Source organism: Anabrus simplex, chromosome 7 (assembly GCF_040414725.1).
Source record: "Anabrus simplex isolate iqAnaSimp1 chromosome 7, ASM4041472v1, whole genome shotgun sequence".
Lineage (NCBI taxonomy): Eukaryota > Metazoa > Arthropoda > Insecta > Orthoptera > Tettigoniidae > Anabrus > Anabrus simplex.
In genome coordinates, this window is record NC_090271.1 from 288,696,140 (window position 1) to 288,709,211 (window position 13,072).

Below are 13,072 nucleotides of genomic sequence, written 5' to 3' on the forward strand. Positions count from 1 at the left end.
AACTCAAGTGTGGTTACGACAAATATTATTCCAGTTATACTAATTTCGATTTCTTCCTCCAGGATGTCCATTGCGGGTTCGCTGAAGTCATTCTGGCTGGAAAAAAAATCATTCTAAATCCTACAAGTACTTTTTTAACAAACACGGAATTCCATTTTTAAATTCTGTTAATTTAAAAATATATAATGTCTGAAGGAAGAAGTATTTAACTTATGTACTTTTGTACCGTATGTTGCATGCAACTACAATTTTGCGATTTAAAACATTATATTCCTTCGTTAAATACAGTTAATTTGGATTGCATTTCTGCGTCCTTGTTGTCAGTGTTTAGGTACATTTTGGATATGTTTAGGTCTTCTTCTTTTTCTTATTAATCTGTTTACCCTCCAGGGTCGGTTTTTCCCGCGGACTGAACGAGGGATCCTACCTCTACCGCCTCAGGGACTGTGTCCTGGAGTGTGAGACATTGGTTCGGGGAATACAAGTGGAGAGGATGACCCGTACCAAAACCAGGCGGCCTCACCTGCTATGCTGAACAGGGGCCTTGGTGGAGGATGGGAAGATTGGAAGGGATGCACAACGAAGAGGGAAGGAAGCGGCCGTGGCCTTAAGTTAGGTACCATCCCGGCATTTGCCTGCAGGAGAAGTGGGAAACCACGGGAAACCACTTCTAGGATGGCTGAGGTGGGAATCGAACCCACCTCTACTCAGTTGACCTCCCGAGGCTGAGTGGACCCCGTTCCAGCCCTCGTACAACTTTTCAAATTGCCGAGCTCGATAGCTGCAGTCGCTTAAGTGCGGCCAGTATCCAGTATTCGGGAGATAGTAGGTTCGAACCCCACTGTCGGCAGCCCTGAAAATGGTTTTCCGTGGTTTCCCATTTTCACACCAGGCAAATGCTGGGGCTGTACCTTAATTAAGGCCACGGCCGCTTCCTTCCCAATCCTAGCCCTTGCCTGTCCCATCGTCGCCGTAAGACCTATCTGTGTCGGTGCGACGTAAAACAACTAGCAAAAAAAAGAAAAAACCTTTTCAAATTTCATGCCAGAGTCGGGAATCGAACACGGACCTCTGGGGGTGGCAGCTAATCACACTAACCACTACACCACAGAGGCGGACTGTGGTCTTTGTACAGGTTTTATTTACAGGTTTCTGGATGTTTTGCAATTTATAAGTCTTCAACTTCCGACCCCAACATACAAGTCATTTCGTGGCTTTTTCTGTTTGTGCAATAGCATAAGCTTCTGCAGCTCATGACGTGCCTACACAGGTCCGAGGAGAATTCGAAACCTCATGCCCGCACCCCACATGCGTGCCACTTGCTGGCACAATTCCTCCTTCTCTCTCGACTCTTGATGTTTTGAAATGGCCAGACTTGTTTGACAGATTACTAGTAACTTCCTCTTTCTTCTTTTAAATACTGTTGCTCAAGAAGTGGAGAGTTCTCGGAATTTCGCTATATACTTCATCATTAAAACATACTAAAAGCCTCATCATCTCGAATCGTAAAATTAGTACTTGTTCCTCTCCGAGTGGCATGAGCCTTGTGTATTTCCCTTTTTAATCATCTCTATTGCAAGTTTAAAACTGGAGTGTGAGCGATGAGCCGGGAATAAAATGAATATTTAACAGAGCGGGAGGCAGGGAAAAGGATTGTAAACTGAGAAATACTTTAATAATAAGAACTGAAGTGGAGCACGAGTGCCCGGGAATGTTTAGAAAGAGCCACTCAAGATATACACTGACTGACAGAGCAAATGCAACACCAAGAAGGAGTGGTCAGAACTTTATGCCAATTGCAGGGTAGACTGACGTCACTGAGGTATGCTCATGTTGTGAAATGCGCCGCTGTGCTGCGCACGTAGCGAACGATAAATGGGACACGGCGTTGGCGAATGGCCCACTTCGTACCGTGATTTCTCAGCCGACAGTCATTGTAGAACGTGTTGTCGTGTGCCACAGGACACGTGAATAGCTAAGAATGCCAGGCCGCCGTCAACGGAGGCATTTCCAGCAGACAGACGACTTTACGAGGGGTATGGTGATCGGGCTGAGAAGGGCAGGTTGGTCGCTTCGTCAAATCGCAGCCGATACCCATAGGGATGTGTCCACGGTGCAGCGCCTGTGGCGATGATGGTTGGCGCAGGGACATGTGGCACGTGCGAGGGGTCCAGGCGCAGCCCGAGTGACGTCAGCACGCGAGGATCGGCGCATCCGCCGCCAAGCGGTGGCAGCCCCGCACGCCACGTCAACCGCCATTCTTCAGCATGTGCAAGACACCCTGGCTGTTCCAATGTCGACCAGAACAATTTCCCGTCGATTGGTTGAAGGAGGCCTGCACTCCCGGCGTCCGCTCAGAAGACTACCATTGACTCCACAGCATAGACGTGCACGCCTGGCATGGTGCCGGGCTAGAGCGACTTGGATGGGGGAATGGCGGAACGTCGTGTTCTCCGATGAGTCACGCTTCTGTTCTGTCAGTGATAGTCACCGCAGACGAGTGTGGCGTCGGCGTGGAGAAAGGTCAAATCCGGCAGTAACTGCGGAGCGCCCTACCGCTAGACAACGCGGCATCATGGTTTGGGGCGCTATTGCGTATGATTCCACGTCACCTCTAGTGCGTATTCAAGGCACGTTAAATGCCCACCGCTACGTGCAGCATGTGCTGCGGCCGGTGGCACTCCCGTACCTTCAGGGGCTGCCCAATGCTCTGTTTCAGCAGGATAATGCCCGCCCACACACTGCTCGCATCTCCCAACAGGCTCTACGAGGTGTACAGATGCTCCCGTGGCCAGCGTACTCTCCGGATCTCTCACCAATCGAACACGTGTGGGATCTCATTGGACGCCGTTTGCAAACTCTGCCCCAGCCTCGTACGGACGACCAACTGTGGCAAATGGTTGACAGAGAATGGAGAACCATCCCTCAGGACACCATCCGCACTCTTATTGACTCTGTACGTCGACGTGTTTCTGCGTGCATCGCCGCTCGCGGTGGTCCTACATCCTACTGAGTCGATGCCGTGCGCATTGTGTAACCTGCATATCGGTTTGAAATAAACATCAATTATTCGTCCGTGCCGTCTCTGTTTTTTCCCCAACTTTCATCCCTTTCGAACCACTCCTTCTTGGTGTTGCATTTGCTCTGTCAGTCAGTGTACTTCCCAACTGAGAAGTATTTCTGAACCAACTGTTATTGCATTGTTGGAAGTTCCTTTTGTAGCTTCCGATGTCTTACACACATGACGTGCATGTGGTTCAGTGCATAAGGTAACAAACCTGTCTCATATGTATTATTCCATATTTTATCCCAAAGTCCCACCGAAATCAGAGCAAGTACACGTAGTCATTCGAAGAATGTAAATTGCCTCCTTTTTACATAAGCTGCGGTACGTAAATTACCTTCCCACTCATAAATACTCACTGTAATCATATTTCCTTCCCATTTGCGGACTTAGGGCTGTCAGTAATATAGGGTTACGCAAATAATTTGCGCGTGTATTAAATGTTCTTAGAAAATTCAGTTACAAAAACGTCCTAAAAAAGGAGCGTTGTTTTCCTATTTGCTTTACGTTGCATCGATACAAGCGTCGTATGGAAACAATGGGTAGGAATGGGAAGGGAGTGACTGGCCTTCGTTAGGGTACAGCATGTGCCTGGTGTGAAAATGGGAAACCACGGAAAACCTTCTTTAGGGCTACTGACAGTGGGGTTCGAACGCACTATCTTCCGAATGCAAGCTCACAGCTACTTGACTCAAACCGCGTAACCAACTCGCTTTGTCACTCAAAATAAAACGTAGAGTACTGGCTTGTTTATAGATTCAGGAATTTAAAAGAAGAAACCCTAACAATGTCATGTCGAGTTATCTGTGCTGTCCGCCTCTGTGGTGTAGTGGTCAGTGTGATTAGCTGCCGCCCTCGGAGGCCCGGGTTCGATTTCCGGCTTTGCCGGTACGAGAGCTAGAACGGGGTCCACTCAGCCTCGGGGGGTCAACTGAGTAGAGGTGGGTTCGATTCCCACCTCAGCCATCCTGGAAGTGGTTTTCCGTGGTTTCCCACTTCTCCTCCAGGCAAATGGCGGGATTGTACCTAACTAAAGGCCACGGCCGCTTCCTTCCCTCTCCCTTCCAATCTTCCCATCCTCCACCAAGGCCCCTGTTCAGCATAGCAGGTGAGGCCGCCTGGGTGTGGTACTGGTCATCCTCTCCAGTTGTATCCCCCGAACCAATGTCTCACACTCCAGGACACTGCACTTGAGGCGGTAGAGGTGGGATCCCTCGCTGAGTCCGAGGGAAAAACCAACCCTGGAGGGTAAACAGGTTAAGAAAGAAAGTTATCTGTGCTTGTCGCAGTGGAATTACTGTATTTTATTTTGTAAAATTAATTCTCTGTATACTGATGTTTGTCTATTAGGTCTCTTATACATGTGGTCGGACTTTTAACGTTCAGAACATTTCTTAGCACACAAAGTAGGGTTCCCCTTAATACGAAAAACAGGAAATTAAGCCCTTTCTTCAATTGTGCCGAGAGTTGAAGGGCTAAAGGGCCCGGAAGGGTTTTAAACTGTGAACAAAGGACGAATTTCGAAAATCACTTCAGGCCTAAATGCAGTTCCGGAGAAACAGCCTATAATAGCTTGTTTCCTTACTCGTTTTATTTTTTATTTAAGTCCTTTATTTTCTTAATTATTTCTGTAATGTTTTCCTTGGTTCAATACCCTCACGCGGGACAGGGAAGATGGAAATTGGGAGCCCACGATAAGAAACGGCGAGGTGAAAAGAGAAATAGTTTGCCATTCCTTTCCTCACTGAGACAGAATGTGTATTAATGCCACCAGTGACTTTGTGAGCGCTGACATTGCAGTGAGCCTCGATAGAACAGTCGTATTCAAAAGTGGGGTACGCAAATTTACTGTAGTTTCTAATTGGGCTAAGTGTCTCAGACGGTTGAGACGCTGGCCTTCTGAACCCATCTTGGCAGGTTCGATCCTGGCCCAGTCCGATGGTATGTGAAGGTGTTCGAATACGTCAGCCTCGGGTCGGTAGATTTACTGACACGTAAAATAACTCCTGCGGGACTAAATTCCGGTACATTGGCTTCTCCGAAAACCGTAAAAGTAGTCAGTGACACCGAAGCCAATAGCATTATTATTATTATTGCTAGGGGCTTTACGTCGCACCGACACAGATAGGTCTTATGGCGACGATGGGATAGGAAAGGCCTAGGAGTTGGAAGGAAGCGGCCGTGGCCTTAATTAAGGTACAGCCCCAGCATTTGCCCGGTGTGAAAATGGGAAACCACGGAAAACCATCTTCAGGGCTGCCGATAGTGGGATTCGAACCTACTATCTCCCGGATGCAAGCTCACAGCCGCGCTCCTCTACGCGCACGGCCAACTCGCCCGGTATTATTATTATTATTATTATTATTATTATTATTATTATTATTATTATTATTATTATTATTATTATTATTATTATAACTGTTTTCAGTAAGCAGTTCAGAAAAAAGTCGAGCGTGCTCATTTGTTTTGATTTAGTGTATTTGTCTACCAGGGGCTTCCTGGCCGAGGCGGTAAAGGCGTGCTTGGTTCGCCCGGAAGGACGTGGGTTCGAATCCCCGTCAGGAAGTCGTAAAATTAAAGAAACGAGATTTCCACTTACGGAGGTGCATATGGCCCTGAGGTTCACTCATCCTACACCAAAAACGAGTACCAGGTTAATTCCTGGGGACAAAGGCGGCCGGGCGTAGAGCTAACTACTCTAGCCCATCGCGTGCCGAGGTTATGGATAGTGGAAGCCTTTACCTTCCACTCCTCCAAGGGCCTTCATGGCCTGTACGGAGGTGACTATGCTTTGCTTTGATTTGCTTTGTATTTGTCTACCACTGCACACAGTCCTCTTTCCGAACTATTCATTGTAAAATATGTGTCAGTTTGTACCTCTCATTGACTCAGTAACAAAAAAAAAAGTACTTACTCAAGCTGCATTGCTCTTCTTTTAATGTTTATTTCCCTAATCCACTCATTCACTTCAGTATTTTCAGTAGCAGTGTGTAGTAAAATTGTAGCATTGTTAATAGCCCAATACTCGTAAATATTTCGTTGCTAAGCAGTGAAAAACCTCACCGAGCTCGATAGCTGCAGTGGCTTAAGTGCGGCCAGTATCCAGTAATCGGGAGATAGTGACTTCGAGCCCCACTGTCGGCAGCCCTGAAGCTGGTTTTCCATGGTTTCCCATTTTCACACCAGGCAAATGCCGGGGCTGTACCTTGATTAAGGCCACGGCCGCTTCCTTCCAATTCCTAGGCCTCTCCTGTCCCATCGTCGCCATAAGACATATCTGTGTCGGTGCGACGTAAAGCAAATAGCAAAAAAAAAAAAAAAAAAAAAAAAGAAAAACAGTGAAAACCTCGTAATTCCAGCCACGAATAAACCACGTTTTTCCATCTGTCTTGTGAAGGCTTCCGGCGTTGCCTTAGGAGGGAACAGAACACTCAGTGGTCGAATAATTGGGCTGTCACTAAGCAATGAAAATGCCAAGAACACTTCTCCCGCCACTGCTGACCGCTTCGTTCCTTTTTTTTTTCTTCTTCTTTTTTTCGGAGGAGTTGCGATGTTTCCTTTGCCCAAAGACGATTACATGGAATACATTATTGTTACTATTGGGGGAACAGGGTGGTGTAGCGGCTTAGCTGCTTGCCTGTCATCCCGGCGATCCTGGTTTGATTCCTAGTGTTGCTGGAATGGGATTTTCAGTTGAAAATTCCGTGGTAGGAAAGGAGTGCGACCTTAAATCTCCAGCCATAACCCTTTCGTGCCTCAGCGCGTCCAGAGACAAGATAATCTGCGGATGATAATAATAATAATAATAATAATAATAATAATAATAATAATAATAATAATCGTATGGCCTCAGCTACCGTGTGCAAGCATTTCAGTTTATTATTATTATTATTATTATTATTATTATTATTATTATTATTATTATTATTATTATTATTATTAACAAATACATCGCAAATGAGAAATATCCCGGTGGCATTAGTCACTTACAATAGTGTAGTAATACAGTAAAGTTAACATAATTATCCAACAACAACAATAACAACAAATAAACAAACAAACAAACAATTAACAAGAGTACAACAAGCAATTCCATGGAAAGGAAATATTACAAGAAATACTACTAGTTTAACATTCTAAATCCAGCATCATCATATACAATTTGACGCCATCTGGCTGTCTGCTCTAGGCCTACTAGATGGCAGACCGAGTAAACCGAAACTCTCTTGGGTGTCTACGGTTGATATTTAATGAATATTGTCGGGTAAACACCAAATGTGTCACCAGAGATCTTTTACATGCCGACATTGTACGACATGGAGTGACGAATGGTCTTTTTTCCGCCCTTCAAACATCCGACTACCTATGTCGGGTTTGAGCCCGCTATCTTGGGATACGGAGGCCGACACTCTATCACTTATTCACAGATGCAGCTAAAGAGGATTTAGCCAACGGCATGTGGTGTTCCCAAGCGGGCACCTATCCAAGTACTGACCACGCCCAGTGTTGCTTAACTCCCGTGATTGTCCGAGAACCGATGTATTCAAAATGGTAGGGCCGTTGGCGATGATGATGATGATGATGATGATGATGATGGTTATAGTTAATACTATTTGGCATCCAGAAACAATCATTTGATATGTTTTGGTATAATTGCAGTACACTCGTACTTCGGGGGTACGGCGACCAAACTGTTTGAATAGCGCTGCTATAGAACAAACCAGCGTTGGACTCTTTCTTTCTAATCTGTTTGCCCTCCAGGTTTGGTTTTCCCTCGGACTCAGTGAGGGATCCCACCTCTACCGCCTCAAGGGCGGTGTCCTGGAGCGTGAGTCTTTGGGTCGGAGGATACAATTGGGGAGAATGACCAGTACCTCGTCCAGGCTGTGGTGAACAGGGGCCTTGTCGGAGGTTGGGAAGATTGGTAGGAATATACAAGGAAGAGGGAAGGAAGTGGCCGTGGCCTTAAGTTTGGTACCATCCCGGCATTTGATTGGAGGAGAAGTGGGAAACCACGGGAAAACCACTTCGAGGATGGCTGTGGAGGGAATCGAACCCCCCCTCTACTCAGTTGACTTCCCGAGGCTGAGTGGACCCCGTTCCAGCCCTCGTACCACTTTTGGAATTTCGTGGCAGAGCCGAGAATCGACCCCGAGCCTCGGGGATGGCAGCTTATCACCCTAACCACTACACCACAGAGGGAGCGTTGAACTCACTCACACAAGGAAATGACGTATCCTATCAAGTAAGTACAAGCAGAGAGATGGTTCCCTCCCTTAATGCATTTGGACCAAGTTTACTTCCTGCAACTACGTAATCCGCCTTAGTGAGGCTTCAGTGGACCATAGGGTCTCCCTCGCCCTCAGAAATTGCTAATTGTCAACTTGGGGCTTCAGTATTTACCAAAATTACTCCATAGGACTCATCTATTGTCTACCACTGTCGAGGGGGAGTAAGAGGAGGCACAGAACAATGGTCGCTTTATAATTTGTTTCTTTTAATTTCCGGCGCTGGTGGGCGATAAGTGTGCGGTTTAATTAGTGAGCTGCTGAGACGCGAAGCCGTGTTCTGGTTCTGGGTCCGTAATGGAGGTACATCGTGGGTAAAGAAACTCTGAGAATCAGGGAGAGCGCATATTGTTACGAATAAAACACTCACTATTTTAGTTAACTAATTTAAACTAGGCCGGCCCCGTGGTGTAGGGGTAGCGTGCCTGCATCTTACCCGAAGGCCCCGGGTTCGATTCCCGGCCAGGTCAGGGATTTTTACCTGGACCTGAGGGCTGGTTCGAGGTCCACTCAGCCTACGTGATTAGAATTGAGGAGCTATCTGACGGCGAGATGGGGGCCCCGGTCTAGAAAGCCAAGAATAACGGTCGAGAAGATTCGTCGTGCTGACCACATGGCACCTCGTAATCTGCAGGCCTTGGGGCTGAGCAGCGGTCGCTTGGTAGGCCAAGGCCCTTCAAGGGTTGTAGTGATATGGGATTTGGTTTGGTTCTTAATTTAATCTAGGATGACACAATTAGTACCCATGCTCACAATTCTACAGAGTTCGGTATAAAAGGCGTAAGTCAAAAGTAGCAATTTTGAGTTGAGACCTTTGGCCGATCCAGTAAGTGTGGGTCTCCATCCGGTATGAAGGGCAGAAGTCTAACCCCTTCCATATACATGTTATGTAATGCAGTATAAGTGTCTAAACTCCACAATGTTGGTCGGTATGAAAGATTTAAAACGACTTATACCGTTTTATGCAATACTTCTATTTATTTATGTTATGATGACATTTTATTCTGACACATGTGGTGTATAGTACAAGAACACTCATGGCTTAGAGATATTTATGAAAGCTAGTTTTGAAGTTTCCTCACCTTCGAACCATTCATCAAAAAATTCGTGTGTTAGGTCACATCCATATGGAATGTGACGTAGCTCATGCTCGAATTGAGAAATAGGAAAAGAAAATTGTTATTTCCATCTACTATTCTCATGATTTGTACCAGGTGGTGAGAGCCAGAGGTAAGAAAATAATTGTTATCAAGGAAAAAATTTAATGGCGTATGGTTTTTAGTGCCAAAAGTGTCCGAGAACACGTTCGGCTCGCCAGGTGCAGGTCTTTTGATTTGACCTTCGTAGGCGACCTGCACGTCGTGATGAGAATGAAATGATCATGAAGGCGACATATACAACCAGCCGCCGTGCCAGCGGAATTGATCAATTGTGGTTAAAATTCCCGACCCTACCCGGAATCTAACCCGGGACCTTTGTGACCAAAGGCCAGAAGCACGTTAACCATTTAGCCATGGAGCCGGACTGTAACCAAGGAAATGACGCAGGATGATAATTTTGATTGTTCTGCCTCGTTCAAGAAGCATTTAGTGAATAGAAAAGTAACACATGAGATGACCGTTTTATGTGGAAATATGTGAATTGGTATGTTATACTAGACAAGAAGGTATTGTTCTCTAAGGAACCTCTGCTGAAAGGGGAACTTTCAAACAGCTGTGTTTGCTGCGCAAATGGAGAGCAAGACTCCGCAATACATTTGTACCCAAGAGATACACAGACAGCGTACCTATTTTTGCTGAGATAATTAACTTTTTTTTGATTTACTTAACCTTATTCCACCTAACATTCATGATTTTTACATGAAGCTGAAAGCAGTAAACATAAACGACATATTTTAAATATTTCTACTTTTGAAAAGATGCACTGTAGTTTAAAGATATCATTATAGAAGATCCCTTGTTTTTTTAATGTCTGACATACTGTTAAGCAGTATATTCTTGTAACCTAATTACTTCTTATCACAATCATTATTAACCGTACTATTTCATGTTCTAAAATGGGCATTACGCACACATGGCCTCCAGGAAGGCGAAATCTTTGAATATTTGCTTAAACACTCAAAACGGCATAAGTCACGCTACTGTATATCAAAATGGCATAGGTCTGCACAAATCATAAAAATATTAAGTAGCATCGAGACAAATTTAAAGCCTAATCACTTAAAACGGTATCTTGTTAGGGAGATCAGAAGCCAACCTGGAAACAGATTCGAAATTGCATCCCTTAATTATTCTGATCTTGGATCTCATTGCAAACTATCTTTTTTGCTCTCCTGAAAATTTATCTCCTTGACTAGCCCTTCATGTAGCCCTCCATTGAATTATGACAACAGTTCCCTAATTACTGGCCATTTGCAAAAGTCTCTTGTCCTCAGCGGATCTTCGGCTGGCAGTCTTTGCCTGGAACGGCAATCCTCTGGGAAATCTTCATTGACAGGTTTCAGCTTTTACTTCGCTTCGCAGTACAGTCACTTTACACAGCAGTTCCAGGTAGGCAGGTTCGAATGCACGTCGGTTGGCTTTCACAGTGCACGTTGATTGCACACTTGGCTCGACTCCATACAAGACCGATAACTCACACAATCACTGATTCACACACCGAAGTACTCAATAAAGCAAAATACAACTCAATACCAACGACTCCGATTCGAGGCGAGCCTGCTTTTATACACTTTATATATACAGACAGGATACGAGAGTTCTAGTTTCGCCTTCCAGGAAATCCATGGAGACGCCCGACGAAACAGACAATAGAAGCCGAGGTCGTCTCGTGCCCCTAGGCTGAACGGTAGTTATCCAGCCTAACTCACTCATCTCTTCCAGGCAATAACGAAACAGCTTCAAGAGGACTTAAAGTCGCATTAACACTTATCAATACTGTGCATTCAATTGATATACAAGCGATTGGATCCTTGGCGTACAGAATTACTACTAGGAGTATGAGGGGAATAGCCTCTAGTTTGCCAGAAACAAGGTGTGATAAACAGTCATAACTCCAGCTTTACGTGCACGGATGTCTGCCGAGTGAGACATTGTCACGTCAATATGAAAGTTTTAGTCACCAACTGCAGTATTTCTCGTAGATTCACCGTAGCTCAGTCGGTCAGCCGTCGGCAGTTTTATCCCTATTTTCCGAGTTCAGTAAATTGTACTGGACAAAATGGAGTCCGTGTAGGTTTCTTTGAGATCTCCTGTTTTTACCTGTCAATTTCATTTTAGTAACTCTCTTTAATCATTCATCATTACCGGGCGAGTTGGCCGTGCGGTTAGGGGCGCGCAGCTATGAGCTTGTATCTGGGAGATAGTGGGTTCGAACCCGACTGTCGGTAGCTCTGATGATGATTTTCTGTGGTTTGCCATTTTCACTCCAGGAAAATGCTCGGGATGTACCTTAATGTAGGCCACGGCCGCTTCCTTCCCACACCTAACCCTATCCTATCATATCGTCGCCACAAGACCTATCGGTGTCGGTGCGACCTAAAGCACGTTGTAATCATTTATCATCCCTGACATGATACCTTCCTATACCACGGCACTTGCAAGGGAAAATGAACCTTACTCTGCTGTAGGAATGTATGTTTCCATCACATATTTACGCACTCCTACAGTATAATGTATTTAAGGTTCATTTTCTTTTACAAAGGAGCATACGAAAATGAACACAACGAACGTAACCAGTCTTGAGGGAAATAATGGATAAGAAGAGCGTTGTGACATTCGAGCTATTGTTTCTTCGCCGACGATAAATAATTTTGAAATTTCGTCCACCGTGTCAAACAGGAATTAATTTAGAACGCATGCATCCAAATATTCTATGGATAACAGATATTTTAGGTACAGAAAACATACAGGGGCAGAGTAAATTGCAGAAGTAAAGAATAAAATCGAAGGTACGAATAGAAGACAAATACTAGACCTCAATAGAAAGGGAACTAAGTGCCAAAATTATAATCATGCATTGTCCTTGAACAATTTCATATGAATGCCATAAAGTGATTCCTGTCTTATTGAGCTCAGAATATTCTTTCTTTCTTTCTTAATCTGCTTACCTGCCGGGCTGAGTGGCTCAGACGGTTGAGGCGCTGGCCTTCTGACCCTAACTTGGCAGGTTCGATCCTGGCTCAGTCCGGCGGTATTTGAAGGTGCTCAAATACGTCAGCCTCGTGTCGGTAGATTTACTGGCACGTAAAAGAACTCCTGAGGGATTAAATTCCAGCACCTCGGCGTCTCCAAAAACCGTAAAAGACTAGTTAGTGGGACGTAAAGCAAAATTGCATTATTATTACTATTATTATAATTAATCTGTTTACCCTCCATGGTTGGCTTTTCCCTCGGACTCAGCGTGGGATCCCAACTCTACCGCCTCAGGGGCAGTGTCCTGGAGAGTGAGACTTTGGGTCGGGGGATACAACTGGGAGGATGACCAGTACCTCGCCCAGGCGGCCTCACCTGCTATGCTGAACAGGGGCCTTGTCGAGGGATGGGAGGATTGGAAGGGATAGACAAGGAAGAGGTAAGGAAGCGGCCGTGGCCTTAAGATAGGTAGGCCTACCATCCCGGCATTTGCCTATAGGAGAAGTGGGAAACCACGGAAAACTACTTCGAGGATGGCTGAGGACGGAATCGAACCCCGCTCCCGAGGCTCAGTGGACCCGTTCCAG

General features: G+C 45.5%; 1 protein-coding gene and 1 pseudogene across 2 annotated transcripts in view; one reads left to right on the plus strand and one right to left on the minus strand.

Annotated features, from left to right (window-relative positions):
- LOC136877573 (uncharacterized) overlaps positions 1–13,072 on the plus strand; it is a 1,365,998-nt gene that overhangs the window by 402,449 nt on the left and 950,477 nt on the right. The gene's annotated exons all lie outside the window — the stretch shown is intronic.
- On the minus strand, positions 7,511–7,629 carry LOC136877893 (5S ribosomal RNA; annotated as a pseudogene).